General features: G+C 43.2%; 1 protein-coding gene across 2 annotated transcripts in view; it reads left to right on the top strand.

Annotated features, from left to right (window-relative positions):
* Positions 1-18,686, top strand: part of ECD (ecdysoneless cell cycle regulator) — a 1,545,240-nt gene that overhangs the window by 1,202,436 nt on the left and 324,118 nt on the right. The window lies entirely within an intron of this gene.

Here is an 18,686-nt window from a genome sequence, read left to right as displayed (position 1 = left end):
AGCTTCAGTAACCAGACAACTGGTATAAAGTGCAAATGCTAATGACATGTACCTCTTCACAATTGGAGGTAAAACAGCAGAATAAACAGAAAAAATATACAATAATCACCACAGATACCAAAAAATAATAAACAGTGTGAAAACCAGGAGTGAATAAAGATTGAGATCACTCAGGGGTAGTCTTGTGCAAATGTCACCAAAATCAACCTAATCACTCACTACATTAGTTCTAATTCAAATTCAGACATACTCATTCATTCATTCATCACTTTCCCAACATGTTTCTTTCTGAACCTGTGTGTAAACAAAGTAAACAGAAATTCTTCAGGGATAGTCTGGCGTCTACCAAAACCAAAAAAAAACACTAGTGATATTGGTGAGGGTACAAATCATCTAATAACTACAATCAGATTATTGCAGAGTCAATCCAGAGGAAATAAAAAACAATGACAAATATAATAGCTTTAGACACATATTCATGTGAATTGATAGTCCAAACTCTTCTCTTCCTGTGAATGGTCCAGGAATTGTTTGAGACTCAACAGCAAGAGAGGGACTCCATATCTGACAAGGGAACAGATCAGGGTACAGATGAGTAATGCCCTGTATATTCATTCTCTAGTGAATAGGAAGGAATGAACATTAAAGGTCGACAAATGATATAACTGCCTAAACTGGTAAGTATATCACTTTTAGTGATCTAAAAAGAAAAGAAAAAGGTGACACTCGGTATGAATGAAAATATTCATGAGAGTAAAATTAAGGCACCACCAAATACAAAATGGCAGCGCTATATAAAGTAGAAGGGAGACACTGCTCAATGTGCTGGCTCGAGCAGGAATAGGTGAATAGGAAACTCATTAGGAAACTATGTACATCAAGGTACTGAAGGCTCGAAGTAAGAATCATCACTTACATCAAAAAATGGAAGTTCACGAGGGAATACAAGAAAGATCATCTGAGTTGGTCGGTCTTTAATTCCACGTGGCTACAGTCTGGGGTTACAAAGAACACCGTTGGTTATTCTGCATCAGAAAGGCAAGGAAGAACAAGAAACGAAATGCAACTTTGTCAGTATGTTCTGGAGACATTTCAAATGTAAGCATATAGTGATGGAACGAGCTGCTTACCATTCCTTATATAATCATGGTTACGCAGTGGAAGAAACCATATAATGTCCCTTTCCGTCGTGTTTGGAATATTGATGCTGTATCCGTGTTTCGTGGACCGGGATAAGTATCATGTGGCGTTCCTTTGCTAGCAAATAGCTGCTGGAGTCATACGGGTGCCGGTTAGTGGCCTGTAAACAGTAAAGGCATAAAATGTGTTTAAATGACCATGAGGCATAAAGGAAAACCACATCTGGCATCCGCCTGCGCTGCTCGAAGCTTAATGAGGCTCGAGTTAAAGGGTGAGGGGGTCAGGTCAAAGTCGCAGTGCACGAACGAACAGAAGGAAATGAGCAGCTGATGTAGCTCATTAGATATGGCACTCCATTTAACACGAATGGGAGTCCGTATTCGACTAGCCTAAAGGACTACAGGTCTAACATGTAACTAAATCTTATTCCCAGAGTTCTCAGTCTTACCACGTAGTGCATTTCCTCCAGTAATTCTCCGTCCGTACTCACAGTGCCGTTGCTGGAGTGTTCGGTAAATCACATGATTTATATGCCTGAATCGACGTGTCTCTGGACGTCTCGCGTATCATGTGATTGGAGCGCTCACGTATCTTGTAATTGAAGCATACATCAAGCTAATACCTTTAGCTCATGGTGTATGACTATAACAAGTCCCTCCTTTGTTTCCTTAATCAGTGTTCGTCCGTGTTACCCACGCAACTATGAGGCGATCCCCATTAGGAAGAGAGCTGTCAACCACGCGTGATGTTGGTAAATTAAATATATATTTGTAGTCTTCGATTGCATTTTGTTTAATGCTTGAATAACAATTTACAGATTCCAGTCCACTTTCTCATTGAGGCCAGTCCTGGAGCTGTTGGTTACAAAAATAAGTTGTTGTTCTTTTTTCAGAAGGGTCGTTTTGTCCCTGTTGGAGTCCATACTGGGAGTCAGTTTATAAAGTACTGTCCATTTCAGGTCTTCTAATGTGTGTTGATGTTCTATCCAATGTTCGACCATAGGTGCATTTTTAATCCGATTTTTTAGGCAGCTTTTATGTTCACCAATGCAGAGTTTCACCTTCCGGTCCATTTTGCCAATGTAGACTTTTTCGCATGGGCACCAGCTAGCATAAACTACCAAGGTGGAGTTGCAATTGGTATGTGATTTTTGTTGCCATTTAGATTTCAGCCCTATGTCTACTTCTGTACTCTTTGTTGTATACTTGCAATATATACACTGTCCACATGGATAATGGCCCACAATTTTCGGGAGACCCCATAACTGAGACAAGCTCGTTGTAGATCGAGGTCTGAGCAACACATCATTCCTAGTCACTTGTTCTTTCAAGTTTTTGCTGCGTTTAAACGCAACAACAGGTCTAGGTACCGGTGTCTCTTCTTTTTTCAGGATTGGCCAATTTCTCAAAATTATCTTCTTGATGTCATTTGACATATTGCTGAAGGTGTTTACGAAATTTATTTTGGGATCTTTCTTGGTTTAGAATGTTCTTTGTACTCCAATAGGGACCCCCGATTGTTGTTATTAGCTCTTTTGAGAGCTTTCCTAACTATCTTATGCGGATAGCCTCTTTGGTGTAGCTTGTTCTGCATCTTGACAGCTTCTTCGTTGAAATCATCCTTCTTGGAACTATTCCTTTTGAGCCTCAAGAATTGGCCCAGCGGGTGGTTGTCCCTTACGTGTTTGGGATGTGAGCTACTTTCTGTCTGTCGGTTTATTGTAGGGTTTGACAAAAATGCAGTTCTTCATGGGGTCTACCGCGATGGTAATGTCTTAGGAATACAAGTTTGCTGGTGCTATAGTTGGATGTAAATTTCAGGTATCTGTCTTGATTGTTTATCCACACGAGAAACTATTCAAGGATTGTTTTCAGGCCAGACCAAATTACAAGGATGTCATCGATGTACCTTCGCCAGATACGTATATATTTGAAAAAAGGATTTATTATTTTCATGATTTTGTTGATTTCAAAGGCTTCCATGTAAAGGTTAGCTACACTCGGGGCTAGAGTGGCTCCCATGGCCATGCCATGTATTTGCTGGAAAAATTCGCCGTGGAAGTAGTTTTCAACTAGACTCATTTCCGCACACCAGAGGATGAAAGAACTAGGTGTAGAACCAACTACATGATCAGAGAGAAGTTTTTCTTCCAACATTTCGATGGATGTCCTCTGCGGAATGCTGGTATAGAGTGCTACCACATCTAACCCTAATAGGATTTCAATATTAGGGTCAAAAGGTAATTCTTCCATTTCTTTTATTATTTGTGTAGTGTCCTGAACAAAGGATGCCATTTTGCGAACCATTGGTTGGAGAAAGGTATCTGCAAATTTCGACAGGGGTCAGAATTGACCCCCGAAACGATTGGACGGCCTGGCGGTTTGGTCATAGATTTATGCATTTTGGGAAGTGTATAAAATTGGGGCGGAGTGTTAGCAGAGTGTTTGGTGCCTGTGCCTGGAAGCTACCCTGCTGGACCTGAGTATCTTTTCTCTTTCCACTGCCTGGAGGTGGTGCCTGGAGGTGGTGCCTGAACATAAGCTCACTCTAGACGCGGAGCGTCCGCGGAGTGTTAGCAGAGTGTTCGCAGAGAGGGCGCAGAAGGCGACATGGACATAAGACAAACAGCGTTAAACCACCCAAAGAAACAAGCACCTCATACACGGAGCCGCTCAAAAATGACCGACGCCTTGTATGAAGTAGATGAGGCGCCTTACCCTGTGCCTTCTGATGAAACGCAGATGGACAAAAACAACACTCGGAATGAACTTGTCAACGGCTTCGGCATGCCAATATGCAATGGACCCCAATGCGCCAGTGTTGAACACAACAGAGAGCCAGTGGATACTATCTCCGCCCCCGCAGCTGGCCTGTCAGAAACAGGTGCCCTGCGGCTGGCGGTTTTTCCAAATACGGAAACTGCGGTCAATGGACCAAAAGGTACGTGTCAAACAATCTGTTCCCCAGTCTCGAAAAACTTTAAGGCCTCCTCCCTAACGGGGTGCCTCCCCTCCCCTGCGGCTGTCGTGCGGCTCGTTGAGTCTGGAGTGGCTTCGCTGGCCCACTGCTCCGGCCGCTCGCTGCGGGGGGCGGGTGGAGGTGTCTCTGGGAGTGTGGCCGGTGTGCCGGGGGGTTTTCTGGAGCCGGTGAGCGGGCCTCCCCTGCCGGGGGTTTGTGGGGAGTACGTCCTCAAGACCCTTGGTTCTAGGGTAGCTGTGTGCGCTCAGACTGGAAGGTCGAATGACCGCCCCCCGATCACCGGAGGTGGCGGTGTGGTGGGGAGAGAGGGTGTGGGTGTGGCTAGAAGGGCTGTGTGTTTGGACGATACACCTACTGACCCGCGGTCCGGAGGTACGGCCCCAACAGTGTCGCAAACGGAAGAGGATGGGATTCAAAACTCCGTAGGAGTCGAAGAGACAGAGAGCGTGGGAAAATTTGTTTTCTGCGCTCCCCGTGAAGAAGCCTTTTTTACGCTTCCACAAACACAGCTAAATAAAGGAACTGAAGAGCTATGTGAAAGCCCAACCTCTCCTGCATATGTGGATGCCATGGGAGACCTCTGGAACGACAATGAACTTTCCCCGAACCCCCGTTTTCCCACTAAAAAGCAAAGTCTGGCTCTCTCTCAAAAAGTCCACGCCCCCCTGACCTTTGAAGAGCCCCCGATTCTAAAAGGACAAAATCAAAACTGCAGTTTAAAGCAACCAGCAAAATCAACCATGTGCAAAAGCACTAAATCAACAAGCCCACCAGCCGCAAAAAAGGACTTACTCAGAGCAAATAAAAGCCATACTCAAAATTTTACCCAAAAGAGTAAAGCAAGAGCAAATTCTCTCACGGACATAAAATCAATTAGATGGCACTTTAATAAAAAAGACCTCGGAACAGCAACAAAAGTAGCCTCCGGTATCAACGGAGAACAATGTTCAATGACAGCTGCACTAGAAGTTACTGATCAAGAATTACTCCAAGCGTCTGGAACCGGAGAACCAGTTGCAAGCGTAACGAACCAGACATTAGCAAAAGATGGAGACCGGAGGAGTCTTCCTTCAGAGAATCACAGTCCATGCAATCCTGCTTGCATAGAGCTACCGCAAACTGTAGCTGGTCCAGTCCCCAGCCAAGACTGTTCCTCGAAGCCACAAGACGCTCAAAATGGACAAACATCAAACATTTCAATTACAGAAGCTGAGGCCCTGGCGGTGCTTACCAGCCCAACAAAAACCTCAACCCCTCACCCAAATAGATCGAAACGAGGCTTGGGAGAAGAAGTAATAACTCCAGCTAACTTCAAAACAGCCCCAGAAATAAAATCTAAATCTGTATTGACGCAGCCAAGTCAAATGAAAGAGTTCTACAATGAATTGCTGTTCTCAGCTACAGCAAATAGCAGTTTGCAGAAACAAGCAAGACAAACGAAAAGAAAGGACAGTGACATCGAGCCAACCACAATTGAAAGTACAGATGACGAACACGAGATTCCGCCTGCTAAAGCGTCTTCAAAGCGCAGCCAGGCAGAGATTGCCTACGACAAAATTGCACCAGCAATATTAAAAGCCAATGCAGAAGCCTGCGCTAACATGCAAGCTGCAGTGGGATCTATGATGACAATAACCATGGCACCGTTCCTCAAATTATATGAAGTACTTTATGAAAACTACAAGGATCAATCAACTCTTTTGGCTCTAATTCAATCCAAATTAATATACATAGAATCGTATATTACGACTATTAAAGAAAAGAGAGCAAGAGAGGAAGAAACAGAACATGTCATTTTCAAAACTCTCATCGATCTGATGAAAGATGCCAGAGAAGACAAGAAGGCGTTTCTCCACTGTTTCAGTGATACAATAACAATGATGAAACCGGATATACTCAGGTATCAAGGCCAAACTATGGAAAAATATACGTCCACAGAAAACGCATGGAGTTGCACGAACGAAAGTGATAATATGTCAGATAAAACAGCGGTTATTGACAGTCATCCAGAACTAGTGAGGCCGGAGTCATCAATGGGACAACAAAACACCAGCTGTAAAGAAAGACCCGTGAATGCCCCAGCAACTGGTCCTGCTGCACAATCGGACACACAGGATTTGATAATAAATCCATTGACAGGCCATGTTGACAACTGTCCTAAGGTAGATAAAAATAAAGCCCTATTTCCTTTATTTTCCACAGAAAATCCACTAGCAACAAAGGAAAAGGAAACGGGTGGCCAACCCAAACAAACTGCTGTGAAATTCTCCAAAAAAAAGGAAATTGCTTTGGGGAAAACAGCTAAGAAGTTAAAAAATCTTCCACTGCCAAAACACACCTCGGCAGAAGGAACCCGTTACTTCATTCGTAATTTGAAACCGATTGGAACCTTGCCGCATAATGCCGAAAGAAGTTTTCAAATAAACGGCTCCCAAAAATGCCAAAACTATAAAAATCGAGAATTTGTTCCAAAACCAATAACTGTAGATACAGAGGAAGACGAATCAAACACCAGCGAAGACATAGATGCCCTCCTGCAACTCTCGGTCCACGAGTGCGACAGATCTGTAGACTCTGCCAGTCAAGAAGACCTAGTGAACGCCGACCAACAGGACGACGAGAACGTGGTACTAAACCACAGCGAGACCCAATCACCAACATTCAAAACTTTACAGGAAAAAAGAGATTTGCTGGAACGCAAAAGCATAAACGAAATGAGACAAAAACAATTATTGGATGCTATGTTGGACCATTCAAATCAAGAGAATCAGAAAAAGAAAGATCTGCCTCGACGAGAAACCATAAGGAATGAAACAAAAAAACAATCTGATCGACTCGTGCGGAACGCGTCCATGGAAAAGCGAGCTAAAAAGGAGGAGAAAGGCCATATAATCATAGTAGAACGAGTGTTGAAAGCTAGAGATGGTCTGATCTTAAATAGATCAAATCTTATGAGACTTTTGCATAACGTACCACAACTACGAGTCATTGAGCCTAAAGACATCAAGATAGTGGCTTTTCCTAAAGAAGACGAAACCGATCGAATTTGCCTCCATCTGTTTTCAAAAGCAATCATGAATCTTATTTGGTTAGCTGCCGATGCACTCAGATCCCTTGGCTTTGACATCAAATCGGTTGAATCTAAAAACCAAGACCAAGGATTAAATCAGTTGCATAATTTGCCACGGTCCCCGAGCCACTCTCCATCAAGGGCCGCCTTGACAACAGATGATTTGAATGCAAAACCAATAAGGTTCTCTCCAACAATTTTGCGAGGACCCACCGCTCTCAGAATGAGAATAAAGGGAAACGTAGGATGCAAGGCGTTGTGCCCTTTAGCTGGTAGCGAAGCAGCTCTTGTGACAAAAATCGACACAACTAAACCTTGGAACTGGCTCGCTGGAACATTATCCACAAAAAACAACCTGTAGATCGACTGCGGAGACGTCTCAAATAACCTGCGAATAGTGTCATGGAATACTCGTGGGCATCGACATCTGCTAGGTCATCTGAATAAGGAATTACAATCGTCAGACATTATCTGTATCCAAGAATGCTGGCTTCTAGAACCCCCAGTCATGGGGGGGTCCACATGTTTGCTTAACAAAGGATATAAAGGTCGGAAAGGGAGACCTTCCGCAGGACTGTTGACAGTGATAAAAAACGAATACAAAGGAAATATACTCCGGGTTATGACTCCCTCACCACTTATACAAATAACCATAATTCAAGAGTATAATGGAGGTTTTCATCAATCCAAGAAGCACTATCAAATTATTATTAATCTTTACTGGAATCCTAAAGCCAAGGACGGTGAGAAGTTCCTAGGAACTGTGCTTCAACACATTGACGAACTGAGAGCCGAATTTGAGAAACCCACACTAATCATTTGTGGTGATCTCAATATAGACTGTATAAAGAAGTCTCATGTTGAACAAAGAGGAGTCTCACAACAGAGAGCAACGCGTATGAAAAGATGGTTAGCGGAGATGAATAGTCGAGACCTCCTGCAGGTAAATGGAAATGTGAACGGCGACCGACAAGGAGCAGTCACATGGGCTTCAAATAATCAAAACGCAACCCTTGACTATTTCTTTGTGGATAGAGAAACGTTCAAAACAATCTCTTCGCTGAATATAATTCCAACAAGCAAAAGCGACCACAAAATACTTCTCCTTACGTGTGTATCTACAATCAAACCACAGGAAAGTGCATCGGCCTACCAAAAAAACTGGCCTTACAAGGTCGAAACGAACAATGGCCTTAACAGATTACGAATAGCACCAAATATGACATCGAAGCTCAAAAAAACCATAGAACGCTGGAAACTAACAACCAACACGGGAGTTGAATACGAAACATGTCTTTCCACTTTCAGAGTAAAATCGGGCCACAAGATACAGCGAAAAATTCCTCGACTGCATAAATATAACTCTGAACTGGCCGAAAGAAAATCAAAGCTAGCAATAAAGATAAGAGCTCTAAACAAACTGAACACCGAGAGGGCATGTGAAGAAAGGGCAACGTTAAAAAAAGCCTACCGGAATTGGGCCAAATCTCACAGGGCCTTATTGTTTCAAAGAGACTCTGAAGAGATGCTGTCAGCTACCGCCAATAAAAACGCTAAATTCATGTGGGCCCTAATGAATCAAACAAGTGCACCACAAGGAATAGAACAGATAAACCCGATTCACGAAGGAAAATGGATCCAATATTTCCAAAAAGCGTATAGCCAAGAGATGCTAGAAGAGACGCAAATAATTACGGACCAGACTCCGTGGATCATTCCATTCGAGAAATCGGAAATCATTGTACTAATCAACAAGGCAAGCAGTTCGCGGGCACCTGGGCCCGATGGTCTAACAAACGCCATATTAAAACAATCACCTGAAGTGTGGGCCGACATGTGCTACGTACTGTTTGAACGAATCATCAAAACTAAACAAATACCGGAATCTTGGACTAAAGCGATTATTATTCCCATTCACAAAAAGGGAGATAGATGCAAGCCTGAGAACTATCGTCCAATATCTTTGTTGGACGTAATAGGCAAAATATTCGCAGGTATCCTCTTAAAGAGATTAAAGGAATGGATCATAGACTCAAGAAACTACGACCATCGGCAGACAGGGTTCGTTGAAAAAGTTGACTGCGGGCTAAATCTGCTCATACTTAACCTATTAAAGGCTAAAATCATCTGCGAAAAACAGAAACTTTACCTGGCGTGCATAGACATGGCTGCCGCCTTTGATAAAGTGGATAGACAAATCCTGTGGAAAAAGCTAAAGCAAAGGGGATGTCCTGAAGATCTCGTGGCTGCTATTAAAGCCATGCATACTGACACATGTATCCAAGTAAGGCTAAACCAAAAAGGTAACCTAACCAAACCGATCCCGACAACAAGAGGCCTAAAGCAAGGGTGCCCTATGGCAGCGATCCTTTATAACTTTTACATTCTGGAGATAAAGGACAGGCTTGTCATACCGAGAGGCTGTTCGCCTAAAATAGGCACCTCAGCAGTCGGCCATCTGTTGTACGCAGATGATTTGATCATCATAGATAAGACCCCAATCGGTTTGCAGAAAAAACTGGAAGCCCTAGAAACATACGTCAAAGAAAATAACCAAGAAATAAATCCTGAAAAATCTGAAATCCTAATAATGAAAACATCAAGAGCCAGAGAGAAAAAGTCTTTCAAATGGTATGTTGGGAATAAAGTTATTCCAATAACAACGAGCGCAAAATATCTGGGAGCAATAATAAGTGCAGACTGGAATGACCGACCGTGGATAGAGCATATAATGCGTAAAATGAGTCAACTAACGGCACAAGCGCTTATATTGAAACAAAAATTCGGAAAGTTTTCGATCCAACCAACAGTTGACTTTTATAACACAAAAGTTATTCCGTCTGTTGCCTATGCCGGAGACACAGCACTCAGAATACCATCAGAATTTTGGGGTAAGGTAGAAGCTACATTTTGGAGAAGACTAATGAGACTACCTCAATGTGTCCCAATGATTATAATACGACATGAACTGGGCTTGTACTCCTTGCAGGCCTCAATTATATGGAAAGCCCTATTAACATTCAGAAAGACACTGATCAAAGACTGTCCACCTCAATATGAAATCTTAAAGGACGAAAACATAAAAGCGCAATTCTGGCCACTGGCTAGTTGGAAAGAAAAATGTAAAGATCTCTTACAGAACTTAAATATGTCTGAGGACACACTATGCAATAACCCTAAAAGGGTGAAGATTGCGTTACTGTGTGCTGACTGGGATAAAACAGAAACTGCTCGCGCCAATTCCAAATCTCACACTCTTTCAAACAATCTCAGATCAGTACCAAAAACTCTATCTACCTATCTGAAAAAGAGTGGGAATCCTATTCATCGGGATCTAATCTTACGATTTAGATTAAATATCCTAAGAACAAAAACAAATTTGAAGAAATACGGCACAGTAAGTGATAACATGTGCCGGCTCTGTGAGAAGGAAGTGGAATCTCTAAAACACTTAATAATGTTTTGTCCTGAACTAAGATTAGCAAGAGATTCATTCCTACACCCAGCATTAACTCCGACGTGCGGGGTGGATGCTGATTTATGGTGGGAAACCTTGTACGTTAACCCTAATCAGAAGACCACGAGAGCTCTTGGAATTTTTCTCCAAACGATGATGGTCAAATTGGAAAACAAACCGGAATTACACAGTGAAATAGAAAAGGATCTCATGACGAAGGAAAAAGCATAACCTTTGATATATGTCTACACTTAGGCCAAACCAAAGAGGACTTGAATAAACAATTAAAAAGTGGCAAGTATGGGAGGAATTGCGATAGAAATATAAAGAAGACTTCAAGATATGGTTTGGCCTTGTAAGTGAGCGAAATAAGCAAAAGTTTGTATTTATTTACTCTATATGCTTAATAAAAAAAAAAAAAAAAAATAAAATTGGGGTATGCGCAGTTTATCTTTTTTGAGAAAATCAGCCTCTTTTTTGGTGATCCATCCTCTTTGCTCTGGTTTATCCACTTTGTTGTTAATCAAGCTTTGTAGTGTGGACGTCGGGTCTTGATTGAGAAGTTCATAGCAACTGAGATCTAAGAGTTGTCTGTTGCACTCAATTACGTAATCTTCTCGATTTTGTAGAACAATTGCTCCCCCTTTATCTTCTTTGCGAATGACTATCAGTTCATTATTTAGGAGATTTTTCATTGCTTCTTCTTCTTTCTTACTGGTGTTGTTATATGTGTTCCGATTTGTTAGGTTGAGTTCTAGTTTACCCAAATCGTGTAAGACGCAATTCTCATAGGTCTTTGCCTCAGCGCTCTGCAGTGAAGTGGGTACACAAAAAGCCGATTTATTCTGCAGCCTTGAGTCAGATTTCTCAGGTTCGTATTCTGTTCCTTGAAAATGTTGGAACAAGTGGATCTTGCGCATAAACTGGGCAAATTCTTGGCAAAAGGTAAATCTGTCATGGTAATTTGTGGATACAAACCCCATTCCTTTTTTTTATTGTGTACTCGATAGATGTAGGTGAATAATCTGAAAGATTTACCACAATGCTTGCATGCTTAGTGTCACATGTGGTTCGAAGCCCCATTCGTCCTGGCCTCTCTCTAAAAAAGGTTGTTGTTGCATATTGCCCCTGTTTTGTTGGTTACCACGGTTTGGCATATTCCTTCCTCTGTAATTCCGTTTTCCACGGGGGCGTCTATTAGATTGTCCTTGATTGGGGTATGAGTCACCATTCAGACTGCCATCGCTTGAGCTGAAGGATGTTTTATTAAATGCAACCTTTTTGGTTCCTCCAGTAGATGGATCATTTTGTCCTGTCTGATTATAATTCTCCTGTATGTAGGCAAAAGCCTTCTCATGAGTGAAATTCGTTAAGTCCCGGTTTATCCTACGGACCCTTTCCCTTAGTGTCTCCTCTTTAAAGTTCGTCATCTCCAGTAGGAGTGTGTCTAGTCTTTTTTTATAAAGTTCCAGGGGAACACCACACACAATTAACATTACAAGTGACAGTACAAATTCACCTTTGGTACAAGCCTGTACTACACAGTTAAAGTGGTAGCAGTGGCTGAGCAGCCAGACTTATCTCAAGAGCAAGTGTGCAGTATCAAATAGTTACACAAAGGACAGCAATTACTAAATTACTATGATTCAGGCAAACACTGACTCAAGGTTTTCAAGTAAAAGAATATACATTTACTTTATTCTTCAGTTGTATAACATTTCACTATTCGAAGGAGTTAAAAAATCACACTCTTAAAACACCACACAACTCCCAATAAGTTCCAGACAAGTTAAGCTCACAAAATGAAGTGGGAGCAAAAATGGCACTCAAGCAATTTAAAAGGGAGGGAAAGACAAAGTTAAATAGAAAATGAACCACACCAACAGGTAAGTACTCAGGGCAATTGAAGAAGAGGAACTTCAATGATAGAATCAGGTTAAAAAGGCTTAGGGCCAAAGTCACTAGGACAAAAGTATTTTGCTCAAGATCACACGGTTCAGAGTAGTTTGCGGTAAAGTTCGTGCCACGGATTCCGAACGAGGTTGGTTGGCAGAAAAGTTAGTTCAAAGAGAAGAGAAGGACAAGCCCTCGGATTGAAGAAAGATTTCAAACACTTTCACCGCGGTTGAACGGAACAAACAACCGGATTTGCACAGTACCTTAAACCGGAGAAGAAGCTGTAGCTGAGGCGGACGTTCCTGGTAGTTCCTGCAGGCTCACAGTTCCTGAAGCGACTGTCGGACTGACAAGAAGTAGGAAGACTGGAGGGTCCTGCGCTACCCAGGGAAGAAACCAGCAGCAGAGCAAAGCAATGAATAAAAGGTGCTCTCCTTAAAACCCAAGCTGGGTCCGTCCTTCCTGGCTATCCGGCCCACTATAGCTCTGTAAAGCGAATTCGACCAGAGGGGAAGGGTCCTGGCTTGTAGTTTGGGCGAACTGGTTGGTCCCACCAGCTCAAGGGAAGACGTTTTCTGGAGGAGCTTCTCTGTCGTCGGATTCTGAAGATTCGGACCTGCAGCAGTTCTTCACTGGGCGGTTCAGTCGTCGTAGGGTTCCTCTTCCATCAACTCCTCATTGGTTCTTTCGTTCCAGTGGCGACTCTGCCTTTCCAGTCCCAGAGAGCTGCTTTTTATGCAGTTTTCCCCCATTCACACAGCCTGTCCGTCCATCACACAGCAAGGTGGCTGTCCTGGCAAGGACAGTCACCCAGCCAATCAGACAGGAGTGCGACTTGGGGTTACCAAGGGAACCCATGGCAGGGGTCCTAAAACCCCTCCCTCACATCCTGCCTACCCAGACTTTCAGGCGCCTGTGCAAAAGCCCGCAGCGAAAAGATGGTGAAAAAAGGGACCAAACCTGGTTTGGCGCGCAGAGTAAAACACGAGAAAGACATTTACAAAAAGAAATGGCGAATAAACCCAGCCGGAACCGTAATAAAATATATATGGTCAAGCGGGTTTGTTTGAGGCTAATCTAATAGCCTAAAACAATACCATGGTTATTTAAGATAACCGCAGTATAAAAAATAGGGTACATACCACTGCCACCAGCCAAGTCTTGATGTAAAGGGAGCGAAACAATGCTCCAAGAGATACAGACAAAAAGGGATAAGAATTAACCCTTTCCAATACTCCTTGTAAAATGGGGTGTACTGGGTCTTTGTTTTAAATTGACTATGATAAAGTTAATGGCAACTTTACCTTTTCTGGGGGACAGTAGTCAGCGCCAGAAAATGGAGTCGGTGGGAAGTCTCAAAGACAACCCTGTGTCACTGCACTGAGGGTGCTGTGTAACGCACATGAAAAGAGGAGGCTATGGATTAGGTGAGGCTCCATTGCCCGAGAAATACACTCAGCAAAACACATGTAAGAGTGGGAAAAATGCTCACACTCTTACAAGGTGAAAAAAATAAACCCTAGAAATCCAGCAAAGCTGCTGAGGGACTCAGTAGGTAAGGGAAATTAGCCATTCTGAAGAATTCTCCCTAACAATCACCTACAATCACATGGGTTGATCGAGAGAGTAAATCAAATGATGGAGTAGTATTTATGATGCTTTTCTGTCTCCGCCCAAGAGAACTGGATTTTCCTCCTTCCAACAGCTGAATTCACCAACAACACCTTCCACGCGTATACACAAACCTTCCCTTTTTATGTACCTATCAAATGCATCCGAAGGCCTTTCCCCCTGTTGATTCCTAGAACATTCCACATACCCATCATATTCAAACAATCCAGGATGGTCACTTCAATGCCCCCAATCTGCTTGTGCAGACTTTTGAACAAGTGCAAAGAACAAAGAAACAGATTTGGCAGCATGTTGGAACCCCAACCCCCAGGCTGTGACAGCTTCTAACACCAATATAGGAGACCCTGACGCAAGCCACTGTAAAATGGCCTGAAAAACTGCCACAGGATGAAATGCTTGGCCTAAGCAGATGAGGCCAGCAGAAGAATGAAGAAGGTCCAAAAATACAAATTGGAGTACACTGAAGAGACGCCAGAATAGCCAGCTCCTGTCTCACCTTTCCTATCTCCAGCCCCTACTCCAAACATCTGCACAGACAGACTGGATCTATGTGCTATTATAGTGCTGTGTTCCCTCCTCTCTCTGGTCAAAGAGCCTTCAGATGTGTTAGCTGGATAGAGTCTGGCTGTTGGGCTCTGCCGCCTGGGATGCCTGTCAGACTTCACATAGGACGAGGGATTGACGCGCCCCTCCCTTTGTATGGTCTTCTCTCACCCTGCTGCACTGTAGTCCCACCTTCCAGTCCCTCTCTTGTGTAAGGGAACTCTGGTGCGTCTCATCAGGCAGCTGGTGTAGGAACTGACTAATGGGTGCCGTCCCTGAGGATGGATTCCAGTTCTGATAGGAGACTTGTGGGGACTGAGTAGTCTCTCCTGTTGGATAATTCTCTCTCTGGTTGTCACACCCTAACTATGCCCCCGGTTGTAGAGTCCCTTAGCCGATCTGTTATCAACAGTATGCTATTGGAGGCCTTTAGCGTTTGATGAATGTCTGGCTGACTCTCTAGTTCTGACCCCTCTATTTCCTACTGTAGATTTTGATCAACTCCTGAATCTGAGTACCAATCGCAAGACAATGTATGGTTATCAACCAAGTACTTAACTAAGAATTTAAAACCATCCGAGCTGTTTCCATTGTATGTAGGTCCTTTTACTGTTCGCAGAATTATAAATCCTGTCGCCAACAAATTACTCTTGCCATGCAAGTGGAAAGCATCCATCCAGTATTCCTTTCATCCTTATTGAAACCTGTACATCCCAGTCCGTTTACGCGGAAAAAACAAGCCCACACCTCCTCCAATCATGGCTGATGGCGAACCTGAATTTGAGATCAGAAAATTGATTATGCTGCAATATTTAGTGGATTGGAAGGGGTATGATGTTTTTTAATGTTCTTGGGAACGGGCCTCTCATATCCAAGCCCCTAAACTTATGAGGCCAGTCTTGCGAACCGTAGGAGGGACATATTGTCCGGATTGCTCCCAAGAAGCCCTGGTCTTTGGGGCAGCACTGGTGAGAACAACGCAGAGTGAATCCACCGTGTCCTAGACCTTTTGGCACAGCACAGCCTAGTTATTTTCAAAATGGCACTGCGGTACAGGGCTTACTCAAAGACTTAGTAGGTCTACGGTCTCTGCTCAGTTCGTCCCAAAACACAGGGAAAGCTCCTGTAGATGCTGCTTCTGTTCTGTTCTCACCTTCTTGTTCCTCCGCCCTAGCTCTGCTCTTAGCCTAATTTGCCCATTCTTTCAGTCCCTTTTCCTTCTTGCTACTTTGAATTCCTCTGTTCCTGTGTCCTTCATGAGAATTGATACTGCTACTCTTCTAATCCCGGCTTCCTCAAAAACTATTTTTGCCTTTTGTTTTTTCCCTCTGAGTTTTTGCTGTTGGGCTCATCTTGCCAGTACTGAAGAATTTGTTACGCTGTACCCTCAAGGTGCCCACCACGGTGATTGCACCTACCTCTTCGGCAAACTCCTAACTCAACACAAGTACATAAATCGGAGCTTGGGATTGATTGTTTGTCTGACAACGGGGGGAAAAAGTTCTGACTGTTCTTAATTTTGAGGCATGCCAAAGGCTCATGGGATAGATTAAATAATTACTCAAAGACCAACATGTGCTTCACATGCTTAGTGACATTTTATGTGTGACCGAACACAAAACCATAATTTCACCTTGTCTCCGAATGAAGTGCAGTACTGCTCTCTTGATGTAGGGATGGCAATTATTTACAAACCTGAAGGGGTTTGACGAGGTAGTTGCTTTGCAAACCTCCACCAAAGATAATCCATGAGCTTCTGTATAGAGTGTTGATATGCCTCTGCTGAATATGCACTTTCATTGTTTGGGGGTATGCACCTCTGCTACCTGCTAATATGGCATGGTGATGTTTGTTTTAGTATATTTTCTCAAGGAAACTCGGGATGGTTTCCTTCGCCTGCCATTCCAAAGTTAGTTAAATAGATTTTTGGTTTACAGAAGGACTTTGACTTTTCTACATATATCAAAACAGACATCTGAACATCTTGGCAAGACATGCTTTGAAAAAGAAATGGGGTGGGGAGAAAAGGGGACAAAACTATCACCTGAGACTCCTGGAAATGTCCTAGTACCTTGGTTCTAAAAGTGCACGTTTATTCCTTTTTGCAAAAAACAAATGAATGCTAACGTTGTTGAAATCATCTTTAAACTAGATTTATTTCCGGAATAGCACTTAAAATCACATAGTAACATGTTGCAGTATGTCAGACGCACTTTACAGAAAGAAAAATCATCTGTATTGCACAACAAGATAAAAAAAAAAATTACCCATAAAATCATATACTAAATCATGTAGGGCAAAGTATGTCAGAAGCACTATACAAAAAAGAAAAAAATCATCCCAGTTTAACAGCATTATTCAGAAATAGTGTAACGTGTCAGTACTTTAATGGAACTACTGGCCAAATCACAATAGTTCCACAATCCTGGTTCATTTGCATTACATAAAAAACACAAACTGTTTATAGCACGATTTCTAAATGAGAAAAATCTTCCTTTCTGAAATGGAAGGTTTGTTGACTGATCATCATGGTCATGCGTTGACGCTAATCTAGAAGTGCGGCAAAGCTTTGTGTCAGGCCCAGTTGAGGAATATGTGAGTGGAAAGTAGGCAGAGTGAAGGGACTGGAGAGGTTGGATGGGGAGGGAGACCCCAACTTTAATGAGAAGGGAAAGCAGTGATGTCTGCAGCAGAGCAGTGTTGTAGGCAGCAACTAACAGCACAGAATGGAGCAGTTGACTATCCGTGTAGTGTAACCATTTTAAGGGAAGAGTGGGAAAGGTGAATGATCCTGACAGAGTGTGGTATTCAGCTGAAGGGTGGTGTGCATTCGGGAAGGACTCGAATGGGAGTTTGTAAAAGGGTACGGGACGAGATGTTGAATGTCGAAAGAGAGATTAGGAAGAAGGGATTTTGAGCATATTGTAAAGGAAGAATAGATTTCACTTGAAGGTTTGAAGGAAAAAAGGATCTTTCCAGGCATTTGGAATCTTTATGGTGGGCAGATGATTGCAAAGCCTTCATCAACTTGTTTGCTTTTTGCTACTCCTACCCTTGCTTCACAGAACTCACCTACGGTTGCCCTTCGAGCCCTTAGAGAGGGTCCATTAAATCTCAGGAAACCTGTCTTGAAGGAAGTGAAACATCTGTTCTCTTGCACCATTGCTGGCACAACCCCAGTAGTGTTTGGTATAGGACTTAAAACTTAATTGTTTCCTGGTCTGCTGGATAGTGAAGGTCACTTTCCCAGAAAGACCCTCTCTTTGGAAGGCCTCTTACTAAATTCCAAGAATGCCATTTGGGATTGGACATCTGAAGATAGCCATCCTCTGCAGCTTTGCTTCTTCGGGAGATGCAAAGAGGTCCAGGAATGGTGTCCCAAACCATTGTCGCAGCTGGTGAAATGTGGCCGGAGTAAGCAAGAAGTACTGTATTGCTGGAGGAAAATCAGGAATGCCTGTCTGCTTGAATGTTCTCAGACCAACTGATGTGGAGAGCTGCCAGAGGCAGTAGGGGACTTTTTGTCTGAGTACTGTGTGGAACCTGAGGGTGTTTTTGCTTCTTCCTCCCCATCGTTCTCTGCTCAGGTGGCCAGGGAAGGATCCCAACCCTGCGGGTGGAAAATCAAGGGAGTATCACCTGGCTAGAAGAGACTTGGGGAATGGCAGGGGAATGTACTTGGGTGAGACGCAGTATCCCCCATTTCCATTCCATGATAACCCTTCGTCCCATCTGCATGTATGGCCGATTGCAACCCTTTTCCCTCTGCCCGTAAAGACACTGGAAGATAATATACATATGGGAACACTAGGAGGAGGGTCAAGAAGAGGAGGTCTGCAGGCGAGAGAGGGTATCCCCCTTTCCCTTATGAGAACCAATCTCCCCCTAACTTTATGGGTTCTTGCAAACTATCTCCCCTCATTTTCCCTCATTCAAATCACTCTAGTACTGAGACGAGGAAGAGGCTTG

The sequence above is a fragment of the Ambystoma mexicanum genome, chromosome 8 (assembly GCF_040938575.1).
Source record: "Ambystoma mexicanum isolate Mex_15411 chromosome 8, UKY_AmexF1_1, whole genome shotgun sequence".
Lineage (NCBI taxonomy): Eukaryota > Metazoa > Chordata > Amphibia > Caudata > Ambystomatidae > Ambystoma > Ambystoma mexicanum.
This window is presented reverse-complemented; position numbering and strand designations above follow the sequence as displayed.